The sequence below is a fragment of the Saccopteryx leptura genome, chromosome 13 (genome assembly GCF_036850995.1).
Source record: "Saccopteryx leptura isolate mSacLep1 chromosome 13, mSacLep1_pri_phased_curated, whole genome shotgun sequence".
In the NCBI taxonomy this organism is placed as follows: domain Eukaryota; kingdom Metazoa; phylum Chordata; class Mammalia; order Chiroptera; family Emballonuridae; genus Saccopteryx; species Saccopteryx leptura.
In genome coordinates, this window is record NC_089515.1 from 53,275,748 (window position 1) to 53,302,716 (window position 26,969).

The following is a 26,969-nucleotide window of genomic DNA, read 5'->3' on the forward strand; positions in this document are numbered from 1 at the left end:
GAAATTAAGGAAGCAATCCCCTTCACCATTGCAACCAAAAAAATAAAGTACCTAGGAATAAATTTAACCAGGGAGATTAAAGACTTGTACTCAGAAAATTATAAAACATTTATAAAAGAAAGGGAAGATACAAACAAGTGAAAGCATATATTGTGCTCATGGTTAGGAAGAATAAACATAGTTAAAATGTCTATATTACCCAAAGCAATTTATTAATTTAATGCAATACTGATTAGAATACCAATGACTTACTTCAAAGATATAGAACACATATTCCAAAAATTTATATGGAACTAAAAGAGAACACGAATAGCCTCAGCAATCTTGAAAAGGAAGAAAAAAGTGGGAGGTATCACACTTCCGGATATCAAGTTATACTACAAGGCCATTGTACTCAAAACAGCCTGGTACTGGCATAAGAACAGGCGTATAGATCAATGGAACAGAACTGGGAACCCAGAAATAAACCCGCACTTTTATGGACAACTGATATTTGACAAAGGAGGTAAGATCATACATTGGAGTAAAGACAGCCTCTTCAACAAATGGTGTTGGGAAAATTGGACAGCTACCTGCAAAAAAAATGAAACTAGACCACCAACTTACAGCATTCACAAAACTAAATTCAAAATGGATAAAGACTTAAATGTAAGCTGTAAAACCATAAGCATCTTAGGAGAAAACATAGGCAGTAAGCTCTCTGAAATCTCTTGCAGCAATATATTTGCCGATTTATCTCCACGGGCAAGTGAAATAAAATACAGGATAAACAAATGGGACTATATCAAACTAAAAAGCTTCTGCACAGCTAAAGACAATAAGAATAGAATAAAAAGACAAACTATACAATGGGAGAATATATTTGACAATACGTCTGATAAGGGGTTAATAACCAAAATTTATAAAGAACTTGCAAAACTCAATAACAGGAAGACAAACAATCCAATCAAAAAATGGTTGAATGAAATGAATAGACACTTCTCCAAAGAGGACATACAGATGGCCAATAGGCATATGAAAAAATGCTCAACATCACTAATCATTATAGAAATGCAAATTAAAACCACAATGAGATATCATCTCACACCAGTCAGAATGGTGCTCATCAACAAAACAACACAGAGTAAGTGCTGGCGAGGATATGGAGAAAAGGGAACCCTCCTGCACTGCTGGTGGGAATGCAGACTGGTGCAGCCACTGTGGAAAACAGTATGGAGATTCCTCAAAAAATTAAAAATCGAACTGCCTTTTAACCCAGCTATACCACTTTTAGGAATATACCCCAAGAACACCATAGCACTGTTTGAAAAGAAGAAATGCACCCCCATGTTTATGGCAGCATTGTTCACAATAGCGAAGATCTGGAAACAGCCCAAGTGTCTGTCAGTGGACGAGTGGATTAAAAAGCTTTGGTACATATATACTATGGAATACTACTCAGCCATAAGAAATGATGACATCGGATCATTTACAACAACATGGATGGACCTTGATAACATTATACTGAGCGAAATAAATAAATCAGAAAAAAACCTAAGAACTATATGATTCCATACCTAGGTGGGACATAAAATGAGACTCAGAGACATGGACAAGAGTATGAGGGTTACAAGGTGGGGGGGGGGAGGAGAGGGAAGGGTTTGGGGGAGGGGAGGGGCACAAAGAAAACCAGTTAGAGCCTGACCAGTTGGTGGCGCAGTGGATAGAGCGTCGGACTGGGATGCAGAGGACCCAGGTTCGAGACCCTGCGGTCGCCAGCTTGAACGCGGGCTCATCTGGTTTGAGCAAAGCTCACCAGCTTGGACTCAAAGTCGCTGGCTCAAGCAAGGGGTTACTCGGTCTGCTGAAGGCCCGCGGTCAAGGCACATATGAGAAAGCAATCAATGAATAACTAAAGTGTCGCAACGAAAAACTGATGATTGATGCTTCTCATCTCCCTCCGTTCCTGTCTGCCTGTTCCTATCTATCCCTCTGTCTGACTCTCTCTCTGTCCCTGTAAAAAAAAAAAAAAAAGAAAAGAAAACCAGTTAGAAGGTGATGGAAGACAATTGGACTTTGGGTGATGGGAATGCAGCATAAGCAGATGTCAAAATAACCTAGAGATGTTTTCTCTGAACATATGTACCCTGATTTATCAATGTCATCACATTAAAATTAATAAAATAAAAGAGTTATGTATTCTAGTATCATTTGTTGGTACGCTTTCTTTTCCCCATTGAATTACCTTGACGTCTTTGTTGAATATCAAGTGACAGTAGGGGTGTGAATTCACTTCCGGATTCTCTAGTCTGTTCCATTGATTTATGTTATTTTGTTGTATTTTTGTTTTAAAAACACAATACATGCTGTATGTAGCCTCCAACCTTTATTTCTTTACAAAAATTTTTTAAGTATAATAAATTCTGCATGACCATTGTTAGTTCCTACAAGGATTTGAATTGGGATTATGTTGAATTGTAAATCAGTTTGAGAAGAACCATTATCTCAAGAATATTGACTGAGTGTTCTGATCCATGAACATGCTATAACTATTATATGTAGGTCTTCCTTTATTTCTCTTGCAGTGGTTTTTAGTATTCAGGGTAATAATCTTGCACATACATTGTTAAATTTGTCTTTAAATAGTTCATACTTTCAATATTGAGGGGAATGGTATTTTATAAAAGTTTAATTTTGTATTTGTAATTACCAGTATATAGATATATGACTTAAATTTATTTTTATTTTTATTTTTACCTTGTATCCCACACCCTTGCAAAACCTACCTTTTAGTTCTAGTTACATTGTTATAGATCTTTGGGGGATTTCTATGTATGTTGTCATGTCATGCAAATAGAGGCTGTTTTATTTGTTCCTGTGCAATCTGGCTGTCTTCCTTCTCTTCCATGCGTTACTGCACTTGTTAGCACTTCTACTATAATTGTGATTAGAAATGACAAGAGTGGGTGTCCTTGCTTTGTTTCCAGTTGGGGATAGGGCATAGGTTAATGCCTTTCATTATTAAGTATGATATTTGACTTAGGTTTCCGTAGATGCCTTTCCTTAGGTTGAGGAAGTTCCCTTTAGTCCTGGTTTGATGAGAGGTTTCTCCACATACTCCAAGGTATGGAGTATGTTTTATCATCAGTAAATGCTTTCTCTCTTTTGAAATTAATCCTGTTTCTTTCTTCTATATAGTATGTTAATGTGAATTACTTTGATTTTGGGATACTAAACCAACCTTGCATTCCTGAGACAAACTCCACTTGCACTGGTATGTAGTTTCTTTCCTTGTGGTCTCCTGCCTTGTTTTGGTATCAGGGTTATGCTGACCGCTTTAAATATGGTAAGTGTTTTATTTCCTGAAAGATTTTGTAGAAGAATGATATATCTTCAGATACTGAAAGAATTCACTAGGGAAGACATCTGGGTCTGGAGTTTTCTTTGTGGGAAGCCTTTTTATTTTGAATTCAATTTCTTTATTAAATAAAGGGTTAGTTAGACTTTCATTTTGCATCTGTTTTGATAATGTGCATGTTTCAAGGAATTTTGTCTATTTAAGTTGTCAAATTTATTGTCCACATTGTACTTAGTATTACCTTAATGGTCTTTTTTTGTTTTTTGTTTTTGTTTTTTTTTTTGTATTTTTCTGAAGCTGGAAACGGGGATAGACAGTCAGACTCCCGCATGCGCCCAACCGGGATCCACCCGGCACGCCCACCAGGGGGCAACGCTCTGCCCACCAGGGCGCGATGCTCTGCCCCTCCGGGGTGTCGCTCTGTTGCAACCAGAGCCATTCTAGTGTCTGAGGCAGAGGCCATAGAGCCATCCTCAGTGCCCGGGCCAACTTTGCTCCAGTGGAGCCTTGGCTGTGGTAGGGGAAGAGAGAGACAGAGAGGAAGGAGAGGGGGAGGGGTGGAGAAGCAGATGGGTGCTTCTCCTGTGTGCCCTGGCCAGGAATCGAACTCGGGACTCCTGCACGCCAGGCCGACGTTCTACCACTGAGCCAACCGGCCAGGGCACCTTAATGTTCTTTTAATGTTGGAAATACCTGTAGTACATTCCTCTCTTTCAGTTCTGATGTTGGTAATTTGTGTCTTCTCTTAGCTGTTCTTGACCAGTCTGGCTAAAGGTGGTTTTCAAAGAACCAGCTTTTGTTTTCATTGATTTTTATCTATTGTGTATCTGATCTACTTTACCAATTGCTATCATTTCCGTACCTCTATTTTTTGTTTAATATGTTTTATCCCTTTAGCTTCTTAAGGTGGAAACTAATTTATAACAGTGTTAAACTTTTATTCTTTTCTAACATAAACACTTAAAAATTATAAATTTCCAAGTATTCTTAGTTCCACACCACATTATCAGATGATATGTTTTTGTTATTTATTTCAAAGTATTTTTAATTTTCCTCATGATTTCTTTGACCTATGAGTTATTTGAAAAGTGTTAATTTCCAAATACTTTGAATATTTTACAATATCTTTCTGGTATTGACCTTTAATTGTTTTGTGGTCAGAAAAACTTTTTATAGCAGCGGTTCTCAACCTGTGGGTCGCGACCCCGGCGGGCGTCGCGACCCACAGGTTGAGAACCACTGTTTTATAGGATTTCAGTTCTTGTATTTCTCTGTGTATCTTATTTTATGGTAGAATGTGTGTTCTCTTGTTGACTGCACTCAGAGAGGTACACAATTAGACTGGGCTGGTTCATAGTGTTGTTCAGGTGTTACATTTCTTTACTGATTTTCTTTCTACTTGTTTTACTTATTCTGAGGGAGTATTGACATCTGCAGCCATAATTGTAGATTTATCCCATTCTCCTTTTAGTTCTATCAGTGTTTGTTTCATGTATTTTAAACCTGTTACTGGCTGTATAAACATTCAAAGTTTATTTTGTATTTCTGATAAGTTGACACTTTAAATAGTATGATCTATGTCACTTTTTATCCCTGGTAGTAATCATTCTCCTACAGTCTACTTTGAGATTGGCACTCTAGCTTTCTTAAGATTACTATGTGTATGGTATATCCTATTCTAGTTTGTTTAACCTGTGTATAGCATTATATTTAAATTGGGTACCTTTATCAAATTTGACAATGTCTACTTTTAGTCAGATAGTTTCTACCTTTTTTTTTTTTTTGACAGAGAGATAGAGAGAGGAACAGATAGGGTCAGACAGGCAGGAAGGGAGAGAGATGAGAAGCATCCATTCTTCCTTGCAGCAGCTCAGTTGTTCGTTGATTGCTTTCTTATACGTGCCTTAAGGTGGGGGGGAGGGACTACAGCAGAGCCAGTGACCCCTTGCTCAAGCCAGCGACCTTTGGGCTCAAGCTGGTAAACCCATACTCAAGCCGTGGACCTTGGGTTTTTGAACCTGGGTCCTCTGCTTCCCAGTCCAACGCTCTATCCATTAGTCACTGCCTGGTTAGGCAGTTTCTACCTTGTAATTGGATCATTTAACCTTATATATATATTTAATGTAATTATCCATATACAGGGGGTCCTTGGGTTACTACAGTCTCAACATGCAATGTTTTGAGTTTACAATGCTCACTCCCATAAAAATCTAAAAAAAATGAGACGTGAGTGTTTTGGCTTATGCCGTTAGCATCATACTTACGGACTATTGGGCAAACTAGTTTGGTTGCGCTTGGTGGAAGAATATGTAGTATTCTTTTTCTGTGGCTTAGTTGTGTTTTTATGTTCTAGATTATGATTTCATAACTGTGCTAGGATAAGTAAGTGACTTAGGCTAGGGTGTGTTTTGACTTGCACCAAAATTCGGGTTACGTCACTGTAACTGTGGGAAGGGAACTGTGTTGTAACCTGAGGACCCCCTGTAAGTTGGATTTCAGTTGACCATCTTGCTGTATGGTTTTTAATTTTATTCCACGTATTTTGTGTCTCCCTTTTTCTCTTTTTCTACCTTTTCTTTTTTGGATTGCATATATTTTAGTGATTCATTTTATCTATCTTGGTTAATTAGTCTTATTTTACTAGCTTCTTTAGTGGTTGCTCTAGGGTTTTACAGACTGCATTTGAGCTTCTCACAATCTACTTTCATCACTTCATGAATAATGTAAGATCCTCACTGCAGTGTACTTCCAATTTTCTTTCCCTTGTTCTTGCCTCTATTTGTGTCATTAGTTTATTCTACATGTTAATATTACTTTATATTATTACCTCCTTTGCTTTACACAACCAAGGATCTTTTTAAAAAATTAGAAGAAAATACATTAAATGGTAAACTCACCTATTTATCAATTCTGTTGTTATTCCTTTGTGTAGAATTAGGTTTCTGTCTCCTATTTATTTTTAATTCATGATATATCTTTTAGAGCACTTTTAGGTTTACAGAAAAATTGAATGAAAAGTACAGAGTTTCTACATACTCACCCCTCTATTCTTTCCCTCACTCCATGTCCCCTGTTATTAACATCTTTTATGGGTGTGGTACATTCATTATGATTGATGAACCCATATTGATACTTTATCATTAAATAAGTCCATAGTTGACATTAGGACTCACTCTGTTGTATGGTTCTGCTGTCCTTTTTCTTTCTGCAGAACATCTTTCAATGTTCCTTGTCACGCACACCTGCTGGTGACAGATTCTCAACTTCTGTGTCTGAGATGTCTTTATTTCCCCACCATCTGTGAAGGATATTTTTGTTGTATGTAGATTTTAGTTTGCAGATTTTTTTTTCCTTTCTAGCACTTTAAAGGTGCTGTTCCTTTGTTTTAAACTTGTGTGCATAATTTTTGACAAGGAGTTTGTGGTAATTCTTTGTTCCTCTGTATGTGGTATGTCTTCCCCCCACTTTGGTGGCTTTTAGATTTTTTTTGTATCTCTGAATTTCCCCAGTTTGATTAGTACAATGACTTGATGTAGTTTCTTGGCGCTCAAGTGTTTTTGTTTGTTGAGTTTCTTGAATATATGGGTTCAGTTTTCAACTTTGGAAATTCTTTGTCTCCTATTTTTTCTGACATTTCTTTTCTTCCCATCCTTCTAGGACGCCAATTATGCACCATTTTTAGATTGCTTTGATATTCTCACAGGTCCTCCATGTTCTGCTCTTTGCTTCTTTCTTTTTATTTATGTATTTTTCATTCTGTTTTTACATCTTTGATTTAGGGATCTTTTCTTTTTTTCCTGCTTAACCTGTTGCTAAGTCTGTCTAGTTACTTTCTGAGATACTATCTTTTACATTTTAGAAATCCATTTGATTATTTTTAAGTACTTTCATATGTTTGTAATATTTTAAAGTATATATTTTAATATATAATTATATTTTAATATTTTAAAGTTTATATGTCTTTAAAGATACCATCTCTCTGTTCCTGTGTCTGTGTCCTTTTTCAGATTTTTCTGCTGGCGTGGGTCACACATTTTCCCATCTCTTATGTTTAGTAAGTTTTGATTGACTCTTGGACATTCATCACTTTACTGTTGGGATTTTGTGGATTTCCTCACAGGAGATTTAAACTTTGTTTGGTAGGCTGTTGCAGTTCTTGTAGATCTCTTTGAACCTTTTAAGGCTCATTTGTAGACTTTGTTCTGGCAGGTCTAGCATAGCCTTGACTGCAGACCTAGTTTAGCACTGCTAGTGGGGGGGATTCTGCTCCAGGTTCAGTGAAGGCTTTCTCCCCACTGGTCAGAACGCGAACATCCCCCAGTCTTCTGTCACCTCTGGGAACTGTTGAGCCCACTGCTTCCTCCTGATCCTTGTCCTTCGCATGGCTTTGTGGAGTTTCTTCCTGCAGGGCTCCTGTTCAGTGAAAAACTTCATTGTCAAGTATGGTAGCAGTTAGCCCCGTGTGGCTGCTGAGAACATGAATTGTGGCTCGTTCAGATTTATGCTGTAAGTATAAAACACACACTGAATTTCAGTCAGTTATTACCTGAAATGATAATGTTTTGAGGACAGTGGGTTAAGTGAATTGTGTTAAAATTAGTTTCACCTGCCTCATTTTACTTTCTAATGTGGTTACTAGAAAATTGAAAATCACATATTAGGCTTACCTTACATTTCTTTTGGGAAGACATCTCTGCAGATTTCAGAAACACTCTGTCTTCTTGAGCTCCGCCCTCTCCTGCTCCTGCTCCTGCTCAGTGGCACGGATTCCCACGGCCTCCACCTCCCTGCGGTCTGGTCCATTTCCTCTCTCTCCTGGTCGCTGTGAGACCGCACTGTGCTTGGCTTCCATTCCCCAGGCTGCCCTCCAGACTCGGCCTGTTTGCAGGCACCGCAGTGCTGAGCTGCTAGCTGTCCAGTGTTTTAACATCGTCGTGTTTCATACCTGACTTATCTTTCCATTAAGTTTGGGGGAGAGCATGTCTGGTACGAGTTACTACACCATGGCCGCTAGCAGACTCCTTTTCAGGCGTGAGTAGTGTGATGTCCATGTATGACAGCTGACCGTCATTCTAATCAAAACAGCATTGCCACTAGGTCCAAGTTCTGATTACAAACCGAAATTCCTATTTGAGCAAATATCACATTTTATTGTGTTTGAGGACTGATGTTATCTTTACACCTGTTTCACTTTTGTCCTAATCTGGATTGACTTTAAAGCTGTTTATTTTCATGCAGAAACCTTTTTTTTTCTTTTGACACTGCATTATGTGCAGGGTGGAGGTGTTCAATGAAGTTTTTATACTTTCCAAACAGAAGACAGTGATTTCCATTATATATGTATTGAGTTGTTTTTTTTTTTAAATCAAGATCTGAGGAGATGCTTAGGTTAATAGGCCCTAAGGGTTGACAGTAGAGTTTTAATATCGTGTCGGCAGCACATTGGCCTCACTTTGCGTATTGGCACTCACCGATCAGGCGCTTAAATAATAAGCAGATATAGCAAGAGAGAGGAGTTAGGGAGCAATTTATTTATTTGGGGTCATTTAGGTCTTAGTTCTCATCAACAGTTGTTCTCGGTGTTGTGTGTCTGCTTGGTAAAGTGCACTTGAGACATTTGAAGAGAGGAGTTTGAACTGTGATCATTTCATTTAACCTGTTTTGTTAATACGGAAAATTGGAAATTGACAGCACCTTGTCACAGTATAAAATAGGATATTTAGCATCAAACTATCGCTGAAACAATAATGCCTTCGAAGGTCTTATTTATTTCCGAGTGCCTTTAAATTTTTTTTTACCGTGTGATTTTCGTGATAATGTCTTGTGTAATTTTTCTTTGTGGTAACTGTCATATTGAAATTTAAAACATATTTCACAAGTTATTGTTATGTGACTGTCATTCTTGTTCAGAGCAGACACCCACCTGTTAGTTGTCAGGGTGCCTGCCACAGGTAGGTGTTGATGCACAGTGTTTATCAACATATAGCAGAAGCTGCTCACATGGCTCGGTCCTCTGAGACAGAGGTTTACCTTGCTGTCTTTTGAATCTGTTGCTACAGTATGCGTTCATTTTTTCCACTTATTTAATTCATTCACAAAAAGCATGAACTGAACTGTGGTTAGGCATCACTGTTAAAGCCTGCCTGAGTTAGAATCCTGGCCCCACCCCTCACTAGTTTAGCAGCATGCTCTTGGCATGTTGCTTCTTAGTATTTGTTTCTTCTGGAGGATGATAGTGAGGTTCTTGTTGGCTTTCCCTTAGTTAATACATGGAAGGCAATTAGGATACTGATTAGCCGATGACAGTTACTGACTGCTGTTGTTGCGGTTGTTTTTGTTGGTCATCCCTGGATACCCTTTGTCATGTTTTTGTCCCCTTCCTATGGCAGTATTTCCTCTCTTGCTTAGTTTTTTTCTCACAAAGGACTTTGTGTCTATCTGCCATGCCTATTACATATGCCTCATTCACTGGGGTAAAAACTTGAACAAAGTTACGGAATTTGACAGTTTGTACAATGGCTTGTAGTCCTGGTTAGAAACAATGTAGGTTAAGTGGAGGTAGAAGGGAGCTGGGGGGCTGGTGGTACCAGGTGTGGGAGGTGCCACAGTTAGCAGAACAGTGTCTAGCCTCGCCTGGATAAGGGGAGCGGGATTTGGAGGTTCAGTGTATGAAACTTAATTTTAGCTGGCTGCAGTGTTAACCTTTCAGTGTTTTATTTTTTGAAGGTCAGAGTATGTTTCATTGTGGATCATTATAAAAGAACTACAAAAACTTGATTTTTAGTCTATTACCTTTAGAAACTATTTGAGAACTATGTGCAAAACACCAAGTGATCCTAACAGTTTGTTTATGCAGGCGGGCTGCTTGCGGCCCCCTGAGGCCATTTATCTGCCCCCCCCCCCGCACTTCCGGAAGGGGCACCTCTTTCATTGGTGGTCAGTGAGGAGCACTGTCTGTGGCGGCCCTCCAACGGTCTGAGGGACAGTGAACTGGCCCCCTGTGTAAAAAGTTTGGGGACCCCTGGTTTATAGAATCGAGGCATGAGTTTTGATGTAAGAACATGGATATGATGTGTAACTATTCAATCTGTGTTTAATCAGTTATTTACCATGGGGTCCAATTCCTGCTGTGATGTTGATACAAAGCTATTGCTAAAATACATATTAAAATAATTAGTTTTGTTTAGATTTGAGGAAACATGAGGACTAGTTTGACTTTGAATTACTGGATTTTAGAAGTTGGTAAGAACACTATATTTGAGGAGTTTTCTTCTTTCCTACATTTCAATGCAATTGGAGTACAAGTTGAAATTGGCTTTTTAAAGCAGGCTCCTTTTAACCTCGCAAAAAAGGCAGACTTGAGAGTGTGAATATGTATTTTAAAGTTCAAGCTTTTAATACTTAATTTGTTAATATAAAGAGAATATGGAAGTGGGAAAGCTGAAAAAGGTGTTCATTTCAAATAGAAATAAAATTACAGCATCGCAGTAATTAATATGGTTGAATCAGTATTTCTGAGGAGAAACTTGGAGATTGGCAAAATGACCTAGCATGCAATTCCAGATTATTAGATGAGCATCGTAATTGGGGTGATTTTTACCCTAGTTACTACATCATGGCTGCTAGCAAAATCTTGTTAAAGCATGAAGAGTTTGATGCCCATGTATGAGAGCCGATTGTCATTTCAATGAAAAACACCATTGTCATTGTCTTGCTATTATGTTAAAGCAGAAATGTAGCAGGACTGGTTAGTATTCACCAGTTTTCCTTTATTAATATGAATTATTGATGATCAGTGTTATATTCGTGTTTGGTATGTTATGGTTATTATTTTCATTTTATGGTCCTTTTAAAAGATGTTGAAAGCTATAAGGATATACATTGCATATGAAGACAAACATGTTTCTGGCAGGAGAAATTACTGACCCATTGACAATTTTCTTTTTAAAGAAGAGCATAGTGCAGTGAATATTTTCAACTATTTTATCAAAACATAAATTCACTGCGCTGTGTGTAGCAGGTAAATACATATAAAGCATTATCATGTGATACAGAGGATAGGAAAATGGAATATAGGAGACCATCTTGTGAATCTTGGGAGTGCATAGACTGTTACTGAACATCTAAGTACAACTCCCTGAAAAACTGGGTAGTGACATTAGAAATGCTCAGTTGGCTAACATTGTTTTTAGTAGCCAAATAAAACAACTGACTTTAACATTTTTATTTTTCTATTATTCGGCAAGTGTTGTGGAGCTGCCAGCATAGTGTTATTATTGGAATTTGTAAAAATGAGATGTATATTTAATTCTCTGTCTGAGAGAACAATTACTAACCCATCTCATATTTTTTTTCTTTATTAAGGAATTGCATTTTGTGACAAAGAAACAAAGAAGAGTTTTCTGCAAGGATTGTATCTAAGTGCACTTTTTGTTGATACATCATTTGTAGTAAAACGCTTTTCATTTTCCTATGCTATTAAGTAAGTAAATATAGTTGAAATGTTTTGTTAAGACACTTGACTCTGAGCGTTAGATGTAATCCATTCAGACTGTCTTGTGAGTTTGAATGGTGGGCATCTTGAGGTTTATTTTGGGGATTAATGTAGGTGAATTAGGAAATTTATAGACTCCAGTTGACGTGCTTAATATTATATACAGTTCTCGTGTATTTTGTCTGACACTGCTCAGATAACCCCAGATCTTTTCATCTTTGCTATTTCCTTATCAATTTTTTTTATAAAAAAAAAGGAAGGGAGGGTTTGAGGATATGAATTAATTAATAAGCTGAGGAAGAGAGTTTTCAAATGAGACAGCTCTAGCCTTGTTTTTGGAAAGGTGGGATGAGTCAATGAAAAAAAGAAGCTAATTTAAGAGATCCTTTAAAATGGAACTTTTTTTGTACTTTGAATTTATTGCCTTAAATCCCAGGCCCATAATTGCAAAGCCCTTGTTTAGGCTGTTATGAGTTAAAAACTTAATTGGTCCAGGTTAATAATGTAAGATATGTAGTCCTAGTTAGAAGTTTTCTGAGTAAAACCTCATCTGAAGTCTACCTTTTTTTTTTTTTTTTTTAAACTGAGACAGAGAGATAGACAGGGACAGACAGACAGGAACAGAGAGATGAGAAGCATCAATCATTAGTTTTTCGTTGCGCATTGTGACACCTTAGTTGTTCATTGATTGCTTTCTCATATGTGCCTTGATCAGGGGGCTACAGCAGACCAAGTGACCCCTTACTCAAGGCAGCGACCTTGGGTCCAGGCTGTTGAGGTTTTGCTCAAACCAGATGAGCCCGTGCTCAAGCTGGCGATCTTGGGGTCTCGAACCTGGGTCCTTCCGCATCCCAGTCCGACGCTCTATCCACTGCGCCACCGCCTGGTCAGGCTACCTTTTTTTTTAAGTGGAAAGAATATTGTATTGATACTAGACTATTTAAAAATAATGCAATTTTGAAAAATGTTAGGGAGTAGTTTTTTATAAGAAGTTAGCATTACAATTTTAAATATTATATATTACTGATTATGCCTGATTATATCAATACAAAACTTGGGAAAGGCACTTAAGAGATTTTTTTTTTTTTTTTTTTTTTGTATTTTTCCGAAGCTGGAAACGGGGAGGCAGTCAGACAGACTCCCGCATGCGCCCTACCGGGATCCACCCAGCATGCCCACCAGGGAGCGATGCTCTGCCCATCTTGGGGCGTCGCTCTGCCACAATCAGAGCCATTCTAGCGCCTGAGGCAGAGGCCATGGAGCCATCCTCAGTGCCCAGGCCATCTTTGCTCCAATGGAGCCTTGGCTGTGGGAGGGGAGGAGAGAGACAGAGAGGAAGGAGAAGGGGAGGGGTGGAGAAGCAGATGAGCACTTCTCCTGTGTGCCCTGGCCGGGAATCGAACCTGGGACTCCTGCACGCCAGGCCGACGCTCTACCACTGGGCCAACCATCCAGGGCCAAGAGATTTTTTTTGTTCTTGTCATTTTAAGAATAATTTTTCTATTTAACATAAGATCTAATTTTTTTTCCTTGAGTAATTAAATGTTATAAAGCAGGGGTCCCCAAACTGCAGCCCGTGGGGTGCATGCGGCCCCCTTGAAGCCATTTATCCGGCCCCCGCCGCACTTCCGGAAGGGGCACCTCTTTCATTGGTGGTCAGTGAGAGGAGCACATTGACCATCTCATTAGCCAAAAGCAGGCCCATAGTTCCCATTGAAATACTGGTCAGTTTGTTGATTTAAATTTACTTGTTTTTTATTTTAAATACTGTATTTGTTCCCGTTTTGTTTTTTTACTTTAAAATAAGATATGTGCAGTGTGCATAGGGATTTGTTCATAGTTGTTTTTTTAAAATTTTTTAAAATTCATTTTAGAGAAGAGAGACACAGAGAGAGAGAGACAGAGAGAAGGGGGGGGGGGGAGAAGCAGGAAGCATCAACTCCCATATATGCCTTGACCAGGTAAGCCGAGGGATTTGAACCGGCAACCTCAGCATTCCAGGTCAACGCTTTATCCACTGTGCCACCACAGGCCAGGCTCATAGTTATTTTTATAGTCCGGCCCTCCAACGGTCTGAGGGACAGTGAACTGGCCCCCTGTGTAAAAAGTCTGGGGGTCCCTGTTATAAAGTATGATTGTGAACTTACAAAATAAGTTTTTTTGTTAAACTGCTTATTTCAATATCAGTTTCTTGTGGCTATATAACAGTACATTTTGTGAAATTCTCAGTGTGGGGTGCCAGGAGAATAGACCTTGTTTTCAGTTGAAGTGAAGAATCTTTCAGTCCAAATCTTACGTGTATACAGACAGGCTGGGAATAATAAAGTTTTATTCATATTTTTAAAACACAAGCTTTGGTTACTGTTGTGTAAAATCTCTGAATGTTTATTTGCTTTTTTTTTAAAAAAAGTACAAATCTTGGAATTCCTTTGTTCACTAACTGCTCAAAAGGGTGTGATTTGAGTTAAAGCTCTGTAGGCATTTAGCCATTCTTACACCCGTAGCTCAGAACTCTGCACCTTCTCTGAACCTGGATAATAATGGCTGTGTGCGTAACTTCGGCTGTTATATTTGGGTCCTTTAGGGCAGTGGTCCCCAACCTTTTTTGGACCATGGACCGGTTTAATGTCAGAAAATATTTTCACGGACTGGCCTTAGGGTGAGATGGATAAATGTATCATGTGACCAAGACAAGCGTCAAGAGTGAGTCTTAGACTGATGTAACAGAGGGAATCTGGTCATTTTTAAAAAATAAAACATCGTTCAGACTTAAATATAAATGAAACGGAATAATGTAAGTTATTCTTTTTCTGCAGACCGGTACCAAATGGCCCACGGACCGGGAGCGGTCTGCGGCCCGGGGGTTGGGAACCGCTGCTTTAGGGCATGTTCTTTGATGCTTCCTTCCCTATGCTCAAGTAGACAGTGTCTTATTCTCTATTGCAGGCTGCCTATGGCTCCAAGGGTGTGCTTGAGTTAGTAACTACTTGTTTAGGAGTTTCAGTGAGTACTTAGATGGAAGGTGCTCTTTCCTGTTGAATAGATTCATATGTTGACTGAGTAGCCTTTTTTTTTTTTTTTTTTTTTTTCTGCAGGGAGGCAGAGAGACTCCCCACATGGCCCAACCGGGATCCACCCGGCATGCCCACCAGGGGGCGATGCTCTGCCCATCTGGGCCGATGCTCCCTTGTGGATAGAGCCATTCTAACACCTGAGGCGGAGGCCATGGAGCCATCCTCAGTGCCTGAGTCAACTTTGCTCCAATGGAGACTTGGCTGCAGGAGGGGAAGAGAGAGAGAGGAAGGACAGGGAGAAGGAGTTGGGTGCTTCTCCTGTGTGCCCTGACCGGGAATCGAACCCTGGACTTCCCTATGCCTGGCTAAGGCTCTACCACTGAGCCAACTGGCCAGGGCCCTGAGTAGCTTTGTGTGTGTGTGTGTGTGTGTGTGTGTGTGACAGAGAGAGGAACAGACAGATTGGAAGGGAGAGAGATGAGAAGCATCAATTCTTTGTTGCGGTACCTTAGTTTCTCAGTGATTGCTTTCTCATATGTGCTTTGACTGGCTACAGCAGACTGAGTGATCCCTTGCTCGAGCCAGCAACCTTGGGTCCAAGCTGGTGAGCCTTGCTCAAACCAGATGAGCCCGCGCTCAAACTGACGACCTCGGAGTTTTGAACCTGGGTCCTCTGTGTCTCAGTCCGACACTATCCACTGCGCCATGGCCTGGTCAGGCCCTGAGTAGCTTTTGATTAGGGATTTCCCCCTATAATTCTACCCTAATATAGAGTAGAAATTGAAGGATTGGCACAGAGATTGGGCAAAACTTTCTCCTACTTTTTTTCTTTTCCTTCATGTCTTGGGACTCCTTTGGGCTCTTATATTTTAGGTCTGTGATCCACTTTGAGTTAACTTTTTTATCTAGTGTGAGATAAGGGACGAGATACATTTCTTTGCAATTGGAAATCAGTTGTTCCAGAAGCATTTTTGAGAAAATAATATTTTCTCTTGTTGAGTTACCTTGTCACCTTTGTTGAAAATCAATAGAGCATCATATGTGGTTCTATTTCAGGACTTTCTCTCTGTTCTGTTGACCTATGTATCTGTCCTTATGACAACACTGCACTTTCTTAAATACTGTAGCTTTATAGTGAGTCTTAAAAGCAAGTGGTGTAAATCCTCCAACTTGATTCTTCTGTATCTAAGCTGTTTTTCTATTCTAGGTCCTTTCCATTTCTCTGTGTAGTTTAGAACCAGCATGTCAGTCTCTACAGAAATGCCTAATGACATTTTGATTATGAATGCTTTTATCCTAGAGGCTACTTTGGGGAGAGTTGATCTCTTAAGTGTGTTAAGTATTCCGATGCATGAACTTGGTATTTTTCTTCATTTAAATTGTCTTTAGTTTTTCTCTGCAGTGTTTTGTAGTTTTTAGTGTAAATGTGTTAATGTTTTGTTAAACAGATCTTTATATTTTTGTCTTGTGAATGGCAACTTAGAGAAAATCAGTTTTTGTTGTGGTAAGTATATAGAAATATAATTGATTTTTGTGTAAAACTTTGTAATTTGTGGTTCTGCTCAACTCATTATTAGTTCCAATGGTATTATTTTATATTCTTTCTTATATTCCTTCAGATGTTTGGTGTAGACCATCATCTTGTCTGTGAATAAAGAATATTTTGCTTTCTCCTTTCACATCTTATACCTTTTATTTGCTTATTGCATAGCCTTGTGGTCCCAGTGCAATGTTGAACTGGAGTGGTGAGCTGACATCCCCGCCTTAGTCCGGATCTTAGGTCCAGAACATGGTCTTTCACCAGCACTGCTGGCCACCGTAGGTGTTGTAGATACTCTCTCAGATTGAGGGTGACAGATTTCCTTCTATTCAGAGCCTGCTGAGACTCTTTTTTCTTATCATGAATGGATATTACATTTTTTATCAACAGTTATCTGTGTCTTTTGAGATAATTACATTCTTTTTTCCTCTTTGTTAATGTGGTAAATAACGTTGCTTGATTTTTAGATATTGAACCAACAAATCATATATTTCTGAGATAATCCCCACTTTTGGTCATGATATGTTATACTTTTTATATATTACTAGATTCATTTACTAAAACTTAGTAAACATTTTTTAAAAATCTGTGTTCATTGTAGATATTGGCTTTTTATTTTAAATTATTTTTGTTTTATCCAGATAATAGACTGAGTTGGAAAGCTTTCCTGGTTTTGAAAAATTTCTGTATAATTGGTGTTATTTCTTTACGTCTTTGATAAAATTCACCAATGAAGACCTCTGGGTTTGGAGTTTCTTTGTGGGAAGGTTTTAAGCTATGAATTCAATTTTTTGATTCACACTGGGCTATTTAGATTTATATTATTCTTGAAAAAGAGTTGTTTGAATATTTCAAGGGATTTGTTTTATGGAAGTTCTGTAATTTATGAACATGAAGTTGCATATTATATTATTTTAATGTTTAAAGGATCTATGATGGTAATCCCGACTTTTGTTCTGGTTTTTGAGACCTTTCCTATTTCTCAAAAGAGCACTTAATGTGTAATATTTTTCTGTATTTGTCTGCATCCTACAAAGTTTATGTGTTCATTTACATTGAGTTCAAAGAATTTTAAAATTCCTTTGTGATTCTTTTTGATCTATTTAATTTCCAAATATATATATAATATGTATTTTTATTCAGTGAGGGGAGGGGAGACAGAGAGACTCCCACATGTGCCCCAAGCGGAATCCACCCAGCAAGCCCACTAGGGGGGATGCTCTGCCCATCTGAGGCCCTTGCTCTGTTGTAACTGAAGCCTTTTTTTTTTTTTTTAAGTGTCTGAGGTGGAGGCTATGGAGCCATCCTCAGTGCCCGGGGCTAACTTGCTCCAATTGAGCCATGGCTGCAGGAGGGGAGGAGAAGAGAGAGAGAGAGAGAAAGAGAGAAGCTAGAGGGGGAGAGGTGGAGAAGCAGATGGGTGCTTCTCCTGTGTGCCTTGACTGGGAATCAAACCCAGGACATCCACATGCTGGGCCAATGCTCTACCTATGAGCCAACTGGCCAGGGCCTCAAATATTTATCTTCTAGCTATTTTTCTCTAATAGGCTTCTAATTTAATTGTCTTGCAGTCCAAGAACATACTTTGTATATTTATTATAAGTATAGGATGTTGCCTGTTAGTGACTGTGTGGCGTGCACTAAACATTCTGCTGTTTTTGAATGGAACTTTCTAAAAATGTTAATTAGGTCAAATTGGTTAAGAGTGTTCTTCAAGATTTATCCCTTCTGATTTTCTATTTGTTCCAGTAATTGCTAAGTGAGGAGTGTGGAAATCTTCAACTTTAATTATGGATTTGTCTGTTTCTCCTTTCACTTTTTGGTTCATGTATTTTGAAGCTCTGTTATCAGGTGCATGCATATTTAGTTTTTTATTGTCTTCTTGATGAAGTGGATGCTCTTTCTTGACATGTTCCTCTTTATCTCTGGTCATATGTTGTGAAATAGTTTGCATAGTTGCTGACTGAAAGTCTGATGTTATTTTTATTTTGTACCTCCAAATGTAAATTTCCTATTTTTTTGGACTGCTCTTGAGACTTTTTCAGTGATTGTTTTAGTCATTTCATTAGGATGTACCTTAGAATGGTTTCCTTTGAGAAAAAATACTGCTTAGATATTTTCAGGGTTTTTTTTAAAATAAAATTTGGAAACACTGGCCAATGTTTCTTTCAAATATTTCACTCCCCCCCCCCCCCACCCTTTACTTTTGAGTGGTGGAATTCCAGTATACTTTTGGTATTGTTTCTCTTAGTACTTCTGCTCTTAGATTTTTTAATTAATTGATTTTTTTATAATGTTCTTTTTTTTTCAGAGACAGAGAGAGTCAGAGAGAGAGAGAGAGATATGGACAGACAGACAGGAATGGAGAGAGAGATGAGAAGCATCATCAGTTTTTCATTGTGACACCTTAGCTCTTTGCTTTCTCATATGTGCCTTGACCACGGGCTTTCAGCAGACTGAGTAACCCCTTGCTGGAGCCAGCGACCTTAGGTCCAAGCTGGTGAGCTTTGCTCAAACCAGATGAGCCCGCGCTCAAGCTGGCGACCTTGGGGTCTCGAACCTGGGTCCTCCGCATCCCAGTCCAACACTCTATCCACTGTGCCACCGCCTGGTCAGGCTGCTCTTAGATTTTAAAAAAAAATAATTTTCTTCTCTGCTTTATTTGTACGGTTAATATTTTTCATGTCTTCAGGTTCACTGGTCTTTACTTCTGCAACATATAATCTGTTCTTAATCCCATCCAGTGTGTTTTTTATTTTTATTTTTTTTCTTTTTCACTTCTCCGAAGCTGGAAACGGAGAGGCAGTCAGACAGACTCCAACCGGGATCCACCTGGCATGCCCATCAGGGGGCGATGCTCTGCCTGTTTTTTATTTTTGAATATTATTTTTTATTTCTGGAAGTTTTATTTCTTCCATTTCTCTCCTTACTATGTTCTTATTTTCCTTTACCTTTTCTAACATACAGATCTTATTTATAATCATTGTTTTAGTGTCCTCATCTGTTAACTCCATAAACTTTACTGTTCCTGGGTCTCTTTATGTCAACTGATTTTTCTTGTCATAAGCTACAATTGTCCTCCTTCTCTTTACTTCCTGTAATTTTTGTTTGGATGTTGGACATTGTGATTTCACATTGTTTGGTGAAGATTTCACATTGTTGGGTGAAGAATTTTTCTGTATATTGTTATACAGTGTTGAACTGTTTTTTTGTACACATATAAATAAATTACTTGGTATCAGTTGAATCCTTTTAAAGCAACTTGTCCAGAGCAGTCTTTATTGTAGAGTTATTTAGTCATCCATTGAACTTACAGCTTTCTGAGGCTAATCATGCATGCCCTTTTGAGGATTATTTTCCATTCTAATTACAGTTGACCTAACCAGGTAGGTTTGAATTGCACAAGTTTACTTTTCAATTGACTGCAGTTCAGTTGACCCCTTGCTGTTAAGTTGATAGCAGTTCACTTGGCCCGCACAGTTCAAATCTGTTATTTAAGGATAAATTTTGGTTGGGAACCAATGTATTTGGAGGGCTACCTGTAATTATACATAATTTTGGAGAGAGGTTGGTGCTCCAACCCCAAAATTGTTTAAGGTTCAACTGTAATTCCAATCAATATTATTAACATTCTATTAGTCTGTTTTTCTTTTGTGTTTTAAAGGAAATTTAATGGCCTGAGAATAGCTTAGGGTTTTCTAGATACACTATCTTGTCATCTGCAAATACTGACAGTTTTACTTCTTTTCCAATTTGGATACCTTTTATTTCTTCTTTACTGACTGCTGTGGCTAGGACTTCCAGTACTCTGTTGAATAAGGGTGATGAAAATGGATATTCCATTCTTGTTCCTGCTCCTTAGTTTTTTCCTGTTAAGTATGATGTTAGCTGTGGGTTTTTTGTCATATATGTTCTTGATTGTGTTATGTTCTCTGTATTCCCACTTTGCTGACAGTTTTTATCATGAATGGGTATTGAATTTTGTCAAATGGTTTTTTTTTTGTATCTGTTGATATGATCATAAGATTTTTATTCATTTTAGCTTAGTTGAAAGAAAAGATCAAAGTGGAAGGGACTTTCTGTACTCAAAACTTAGAAATCTACAATAATTACTTCTGTGAAATAGTGCCCCAGGGATAAACAGAAGCTCTACAGAGCCCGGGAGAGGGTCAGTATGTCTCTAGACACTTGCTTCATGACAAAATGGGCAGTTTAGAGTATTAGGGACAGAATTGTCCAATAAATGACATGAAAACAATTGGTGATCCTTACAGAAGAAAATCACTCATGCTCCATGACAAATGCAAAAGTCAGTGTGAGATGATTGCACATCTCAACCTGAAAGGCACAAACTGTACAATTTTAGAAGCTAATACATAAAGAACATGTTTATGATCTTCAGAAAACCAAAGAGTTATTGAAATAAAACTCTAATACAAATGAAACAAGTGATAAATTTTATTTCCTTATGATTAAGAAATCTTGTTCTTGCTAAGTTACTTTCGGAGAATAGTGAGGCAAGCCGAAGGGGAAGAACATATTTGCAATGTGTAAAACGGACAGAAGGCGTATATCAGGATATTCAGAGCAGTCCTACAAATCAACATGACAGAGACAAGCCAACAGAAAAATGGGCAAGAGACATGAAAATAATCCAGATATTTATGAAGCATGTGAAAAAGGTGCTTAACCTTATCAGTAATACGGGTAATATAAATTAAAACTGCAAAGAAGCTTCTAGAGTGGCTAAGATTAAAAAGAGTTCAGTGTATATGAAAAATTCATTATACACTATGGGTAGGAGTGTATGCTATTGCAACCATGTTAGGAAACTTTTTGATAGTCACATGTCCCATGACCCGTAATTTCTTTCCATGGGCATGTCCCTAAGAGTAATGCTGATCACGTGCACTGATATGTTAGTAACATAGGGAGTGGCAGTATTTGTGAATGCTTCAGACACAATCCTTTGTTCATCAACAGTTGATGGACTGAATAAAATTGTGATCTGTTAATATCATGTAGTAAAAATGGGTGAACTACAGCTACATACTGCACAGATGAATATCAAATACTCAGAAATGCCAGAAACAGAAGAATTTATAATTTGTGATTCCATTTATGTAAAGTCAGATCAAAACACAGAAATTAAACAGGTCCAATGTGTACATTTTATTTGTACACAAGATATGTTAACACCAAATATGCCAATTCCTCATTTCATTGCTTTCCTGTTTCTATACTCTTTCAGTGCTCCTTTGAACATTCATTTAGAAATCTGATTCTGAGTATTAAGGTATACCCCAAGTCAAATGTATTATTATAAGCAGAGATAGGGTTAGACCAGAGAAGCATTTATATACAGGTTTCATTTGAGTGATATAAAGTTAAAAGTTTTTAGTGAACTTACTATTTGAATCATTATGCAGAGAACTGAGGTGGTTTCTAAGTGATAATTTATCTTTATTCGGGATGCCATTGTTGGCAAAGCTTCTTCCTCCACCCCTAGAAATCATGACAACCTGAAAAATATTTGGGACAGGTATAATAAGTTCCTGCAGCTCACAAAGAGGGAGTGTTCCTATTGAGAGGATGGTGGTGGTGGTACAGCTCAGAGAGAGGGAGTGTTCCTATTGAGAGGATGGTGGTGGTGGTACAGCTCACAGAGAGGGAGTGTTCCTATTGAGAGGATGGTGGTGGTGGTGGTACAGCTCAGAGAGAGGGAGTGTTCCTATTGAGAGGATGGTGGTGGTGGAGGTACAGCTCACAGAGAGGGAGTGTTCCTATTGAGAGGATGATGGTGGTGGAGGTACAGCTCACAGAGAGGGAGTGTTCCTATTGAGAGGATGGTGGTGGTGGTGGTACAGCTCAGAGAGAGGGAGTGTTCCTATTGAGAGGATGGTGGTGGTGGTACAGCTCAGAGAGAGGGAGTGTTCCTATTGAGAGGATGGTGGTGGTGGTGGTACAGCTCACAGAGAGGGAGTGTTCCTATTGAGAGGATGGTGGTGGTGGAGGTACAGCTCAGAGAGAGGGAGTGTTCCTATTGAGAGGATGGTGGTGGTGGAGGTACAGCTCACAGAGAGGGAGTGTTCCTATTGAGAGGATGATGGTGGTGGAGGTACAGCTCAGAGAGAGGGAGTGTTCCTATTGAGAGGATGGTGGTGGTGGAGGTACAGCTCACAGAGAGGGAGTGTTCCTATTGAGAGGATGGTGGTGGTGGTGGTACAGCTCAGAGAGAGGGAGTGTTCCTATTGAGAGGATGGTGGTGGTGGAGGTACAGCTCACAGAGAGGGAGTGTTCCTATTGAGAGGATGATGGTGGTGGTGGTACAGCTCACAGAGAGGGAGTGTTCCTATTGAGAGGATGATGGTGGTGGAGGTACAGCTCACAGAGAGGGAGTGTTCCTATTGAGAGGATGATGGTGGTGGAGGTACAGCTCACAGAGAGGGAGTGTTCCTATTGAGAGGATGGTGGTGGTGGTGGTACAGCTCAGAGAGAGGGAGTGTTCCTATTGAGAGGATGGTGGTGGTGGTACAGCTCAGAGAGAGGGAGTGTTCCTATTGAGAGGATGGTGGTGGTGGTGGTACAGCTCAGAGAGAGGGAGTGTTCCTATTGAGAGGATGATGGTGGTGGAGGTACAGCTCACAGAGAGGGAGTGTTCCTATTGAGAGGATGGTGGTGGTGGAGGTACAGCTCACAGAGAGGGAGTGTTCCTATTGAGAGGATGGTGGTGGTGGAGGTACAGCTCAGAGAGAGGGAGTGTTCCTATTGAGAGGATGATGGTGGTGGAGGTACAGCTCACAGAGAGGGAGTGTTCCTATTGAGAGGATGATGGTGGTGGAGGTACAGCTCACAGAGAGGGAGTGTTCCTATTGAGAGGATGGTGGTGGTGGAGGTACAGCTCACAGAGAGGGAGTGTTCCTATTGAGAGGATGATGGTGGTGGTGGTACAGCTCAGAGAGAGGGAGTGTTCCTATTGAGAGGATGGTGGTGGTGGAGGTACAGCTCACAGAGAGGGAGTGTTCCTATTGAGAGGATGATGGTGGTGGAGGTACAGCTCACAGAGAGGAAGTGTTCCTATTGAGAGGATGATGGTGGTGGAGGTACAGCTCACAGAGAGGGAGTGTTCCTATTGAGAGGATGATGGTGGTGGAGGTACAGCTCACAGAGAGGGAGTGTTCCTATTGAGAGGATGATGGTGGTGGTACAGCTCACAGAGAGGGAGTGTTCCTATTGAGAGGATGATGGTGGTGGAGGTACAGCTCACAGAGAGGGAGTGTTCCTATTGAGAGGATGATGGTGGTGGAGGTACAGCTCACAGAGAGGGAGTGTTCCTATTGAGAGGATGATGGTGGTGGAGGTACAGCTCACAGAGAGGGAGTGTTCCTATTGAGAGGATGGTGGTGGTGGAGGTACAGCTCACAGAGAGGGAGTGTTCCTATTGAGAGGATGATGGTGGTGGAGGTACAGCTCACAGAGAGGGAGTGTTCCTATTGAGAGGATGGTGGTGGTGGAGGTACAGCTCACAGAGAGGGAGTGTTCCTATTGAGAGGATGGTGGTGGTGGTGGTACAGCTCACAGAGAGGGAGTGTTCCTATTGAGAGGATGGTGGTGGTGGTGGAGGACTGGAATGTCCTTTTCATTCCCACACTTTGCCTTGTTGTGGCCTTTATTTCTTTTGTGTGGACCATGTGTGTACAGGACATTGCTCTTTTGTAGGTGTAATCAATCTGGTAATGGAAGGCCATGTGTGGGTGGGCTTTTGTCTTAATAAGGGCAGTTTATACCATCTCCCTCCTAATAATGCTTGTAATAATACTGTGAGTGTCGCTAAGGAGCCCAAGGTGCCCTGCGGTTGATCCTGTGGGGCTCAGAAGATAACTGGCCTTCGAGATTCTAAGTTCTAGCTGCTCCGATCATCTAATTAACATGAAACAGATTAAGGCGAGAAAATACTCCAGATTTATTGCTGGTGTACATTTGAGGGTGCCATGAGATAATTAGACCCCTCTGACGATTTTGGAGAGAAGGAAAGGGGACAGGGATTTCAAGGGGACAGGTAGCCAGGAAACAGCAAATATGTGGTAAACAAATTCTTGCTGGGCAACCCAGGAACCATGGGACACAGAGGGAAATCTAAGAGCGGGTGTTTGCTTGGCCCCTCCCTGGGTGTCACACTTAAATCAGATAGGCTAAGGTGAAGGAGCTAAATTCCCTTCCATTCTGGGATCAGGTTCTTTCCGAATTCCTTCAGGCAAGTTAGGGGGAGGGTCAGAGGTTTTCTGCGTGTTTTGTTTCTTCATAGCCAGCATAAAATCCATATCCTGAAAGGCATATTTTGTGACGGCAAAACTTGGGTCCCTTCATTTTTCTTAGTGTCCTGTAAGAGTTCAAGCGATGTTCTTGCTCCATTTGTAGAGCTGATTGAGGTTCCAATATGGCCCTTCGTTGGTATATCTAGAAAGAAAACGTACATTTTACAGACTGGTCATTCTGTAAAAAATTTGAACTTATATTGTCTTTTTAGTCAGTGTAATATGGATTATTTCATGTGATTAATACTTTATATAATTTTTAAGTTAAAGTGTGTCTTGCCTTAAGGAAGCACAATTTTAAGAAAACTTTATACTCTCTGTACAATTAAATGGAGTGATTACTTCTAGTTTCCATATGTTTAAACTCTGTAGCAAATTTAAAAGGATGCCTTACTGACCAGTATTTTTGACCAGTACATACATTTTAGCACTCTACTGCGTATTGTATAAAACAAGGTGTGTGTTTCTCCGATGGGAATAGAGCAGGGGTTGGGAACCTATGGCTTGCAAACCAGATGTGGCTCTTTTGATGGCTGCATCTGGATTGCAGACAAATCTTTAATAAAAAAAAAAATAATAACATTAAAAATATAAAACATTCTCATGTATTACAATCCATTCATTTCCTACCGTTCATGTTCATGGTTGCGGGTGGCTGGAGCCAATCAGCTGTCCTCCGGGACAACACCAAATTTTTATTGGATAATGCGTAATGTACACGGGTCGTTGTATGGCTCTCACGGAATTACATTTTAAAATATGTGGCGTTCATGGCTCTCAGCCAAAAAGGCTCCCGACCCCTGGAATAGAGGCTAATAGGAATGTGCTCCTACTGGTTTACCCCTAAGTTTTTCCGCTTTTAGCATCAGTTTTAAAATGTCTTTGATCTAAAAATAATGGATCAAAGCATACAAAAATATCTAACCTGTTATTAGTCAGAGAAGTAAACCACTTTTAAATTGTTAGATTTTACCCCAAACATTTGAAATAGGTGGTATTTGGTGTTCTAACTCAGGCCATGGCGCCCTATTCGGTCCTCCAGGGTCCTAACTTTATACAGGTGGCTGGTGGGGTTAGAGCCTGGCGGCAGCTCACCTTTGCAGAGGTGGAGGAAGGCTCTTCTCCAGTGCGGGGTGGATGCGGCCCTCCACTGGGGCCCAGTCAGGGACGTGCAGAGTGGAGGACAAGCTATGTCGGTCCCGGTTCCCCTTCTTGCTCTGCACCCATGGGTAGGGCGCAGCCTCCACTATTGTTCGCAGTGGCCTTGAGTCACAATGGTTTCTTGCCTTTCTTTGGTAGATTTATAGCACTTGGGTTGTTTTGCAGGCCAGCATATCTGCTATGAGAACTGCTGAATTCTTACAGCCTTCCTTCTTGAGTTACTAAGCGTTATTTGCTCCCTGCTATCTGTCGTTTGGACTTCTTGAATCAGATTTCAATGTTTTGAGTTTTATAAGTCAGAACTTTATAATTAAGTTTGAACGTTTGATCCTTTATGAAAGTTTTATATGGCAAAACTGTATTTATATGCACAGTAAAGTGGGTCATTTTGTTGTTGACTCATTTCTTTAAGTAGTCACTAATAGCTGTCATGTGTTCATACAACATATCATTGTATTTTAGAAATACGTAATTAGATACAACATGTACAAATCTGGCTACAGTTCTGGCTGAAATGAAATGTTGAGTGATTTTCCATAAAACAGTAGATTAATGATAGTCTTAAGTTAATTCAGAATTTGAATTTCTGCCCAGATTTTGTTTGTAAACACTAACTGAAACATCCTGTTTTAGAAGAACCAAAGACCAATTTCTAATATTAAAAGTAATTGAAAGCTAATTCTGTGAGGGCCCAGAGCCTCTGACTGCGTTCCAAGTCACCGTAAATAGTTTCCGTCCAGTGTGTCTAAGAGAATGGACAGTAGGAGTGGGTTTTTCTTTATGTATTTTATAAAGGGGTATAGTGCCTAATTGTGTGTCTGTCTGTGTGTGCGTAAAGTAGTTGCACTGTCCGGTACTGACACTGTGATGAAAATTATTATTATTATTATTTTTTTTTTCCATTTTTCTGAAGCTGGAAACAGGGAGAGACAGTCAGACAGACTCCCGCATGCGCCTGACCGGGATCCACCCGGCACGCCCACCATGGGGCGACGCTCTGCCCACCAGGGGGCGGTGCTCTGCCCATCCTGGGCGTCGCCATGTTGCGACCAGAGCCACTCTAGCGCCTGAGGTAGAGGCCACAGAGCCATCCCCAGCGCCCGGGCCA

The 26,969-nt window shown here is 39.7% G+C and overlaps 1 protein-coding gene across 6 annotated transcripts in view; it reads left to right on the forward strand.

The window, feature by feature from the left end:
• Positions 1-26,969, forward strand: part of MEF2A (myocyte enhancer factor 2A) — a 108,728-nt gene that overhangs the window by 24,305 nt on the left and 57,454 nt on the right. Inside the window, exon 2 of one of the 6 annotated variants that reach the window (XM_066355702.1) lies at positions 11,702-11,819. The exons of 4 other annotated variants lie outside the window; for them this stretch is intronic. The gene's annotated coding sequence lies outside the window, so the exon portion shown is untranslated. The remainder of the gene's footprint in view (positions 1-11,701; positions 11,820-26,969) is intronic. One more of the 6 variants, XM_066355704.1, reaches the window with a different exon arrangement.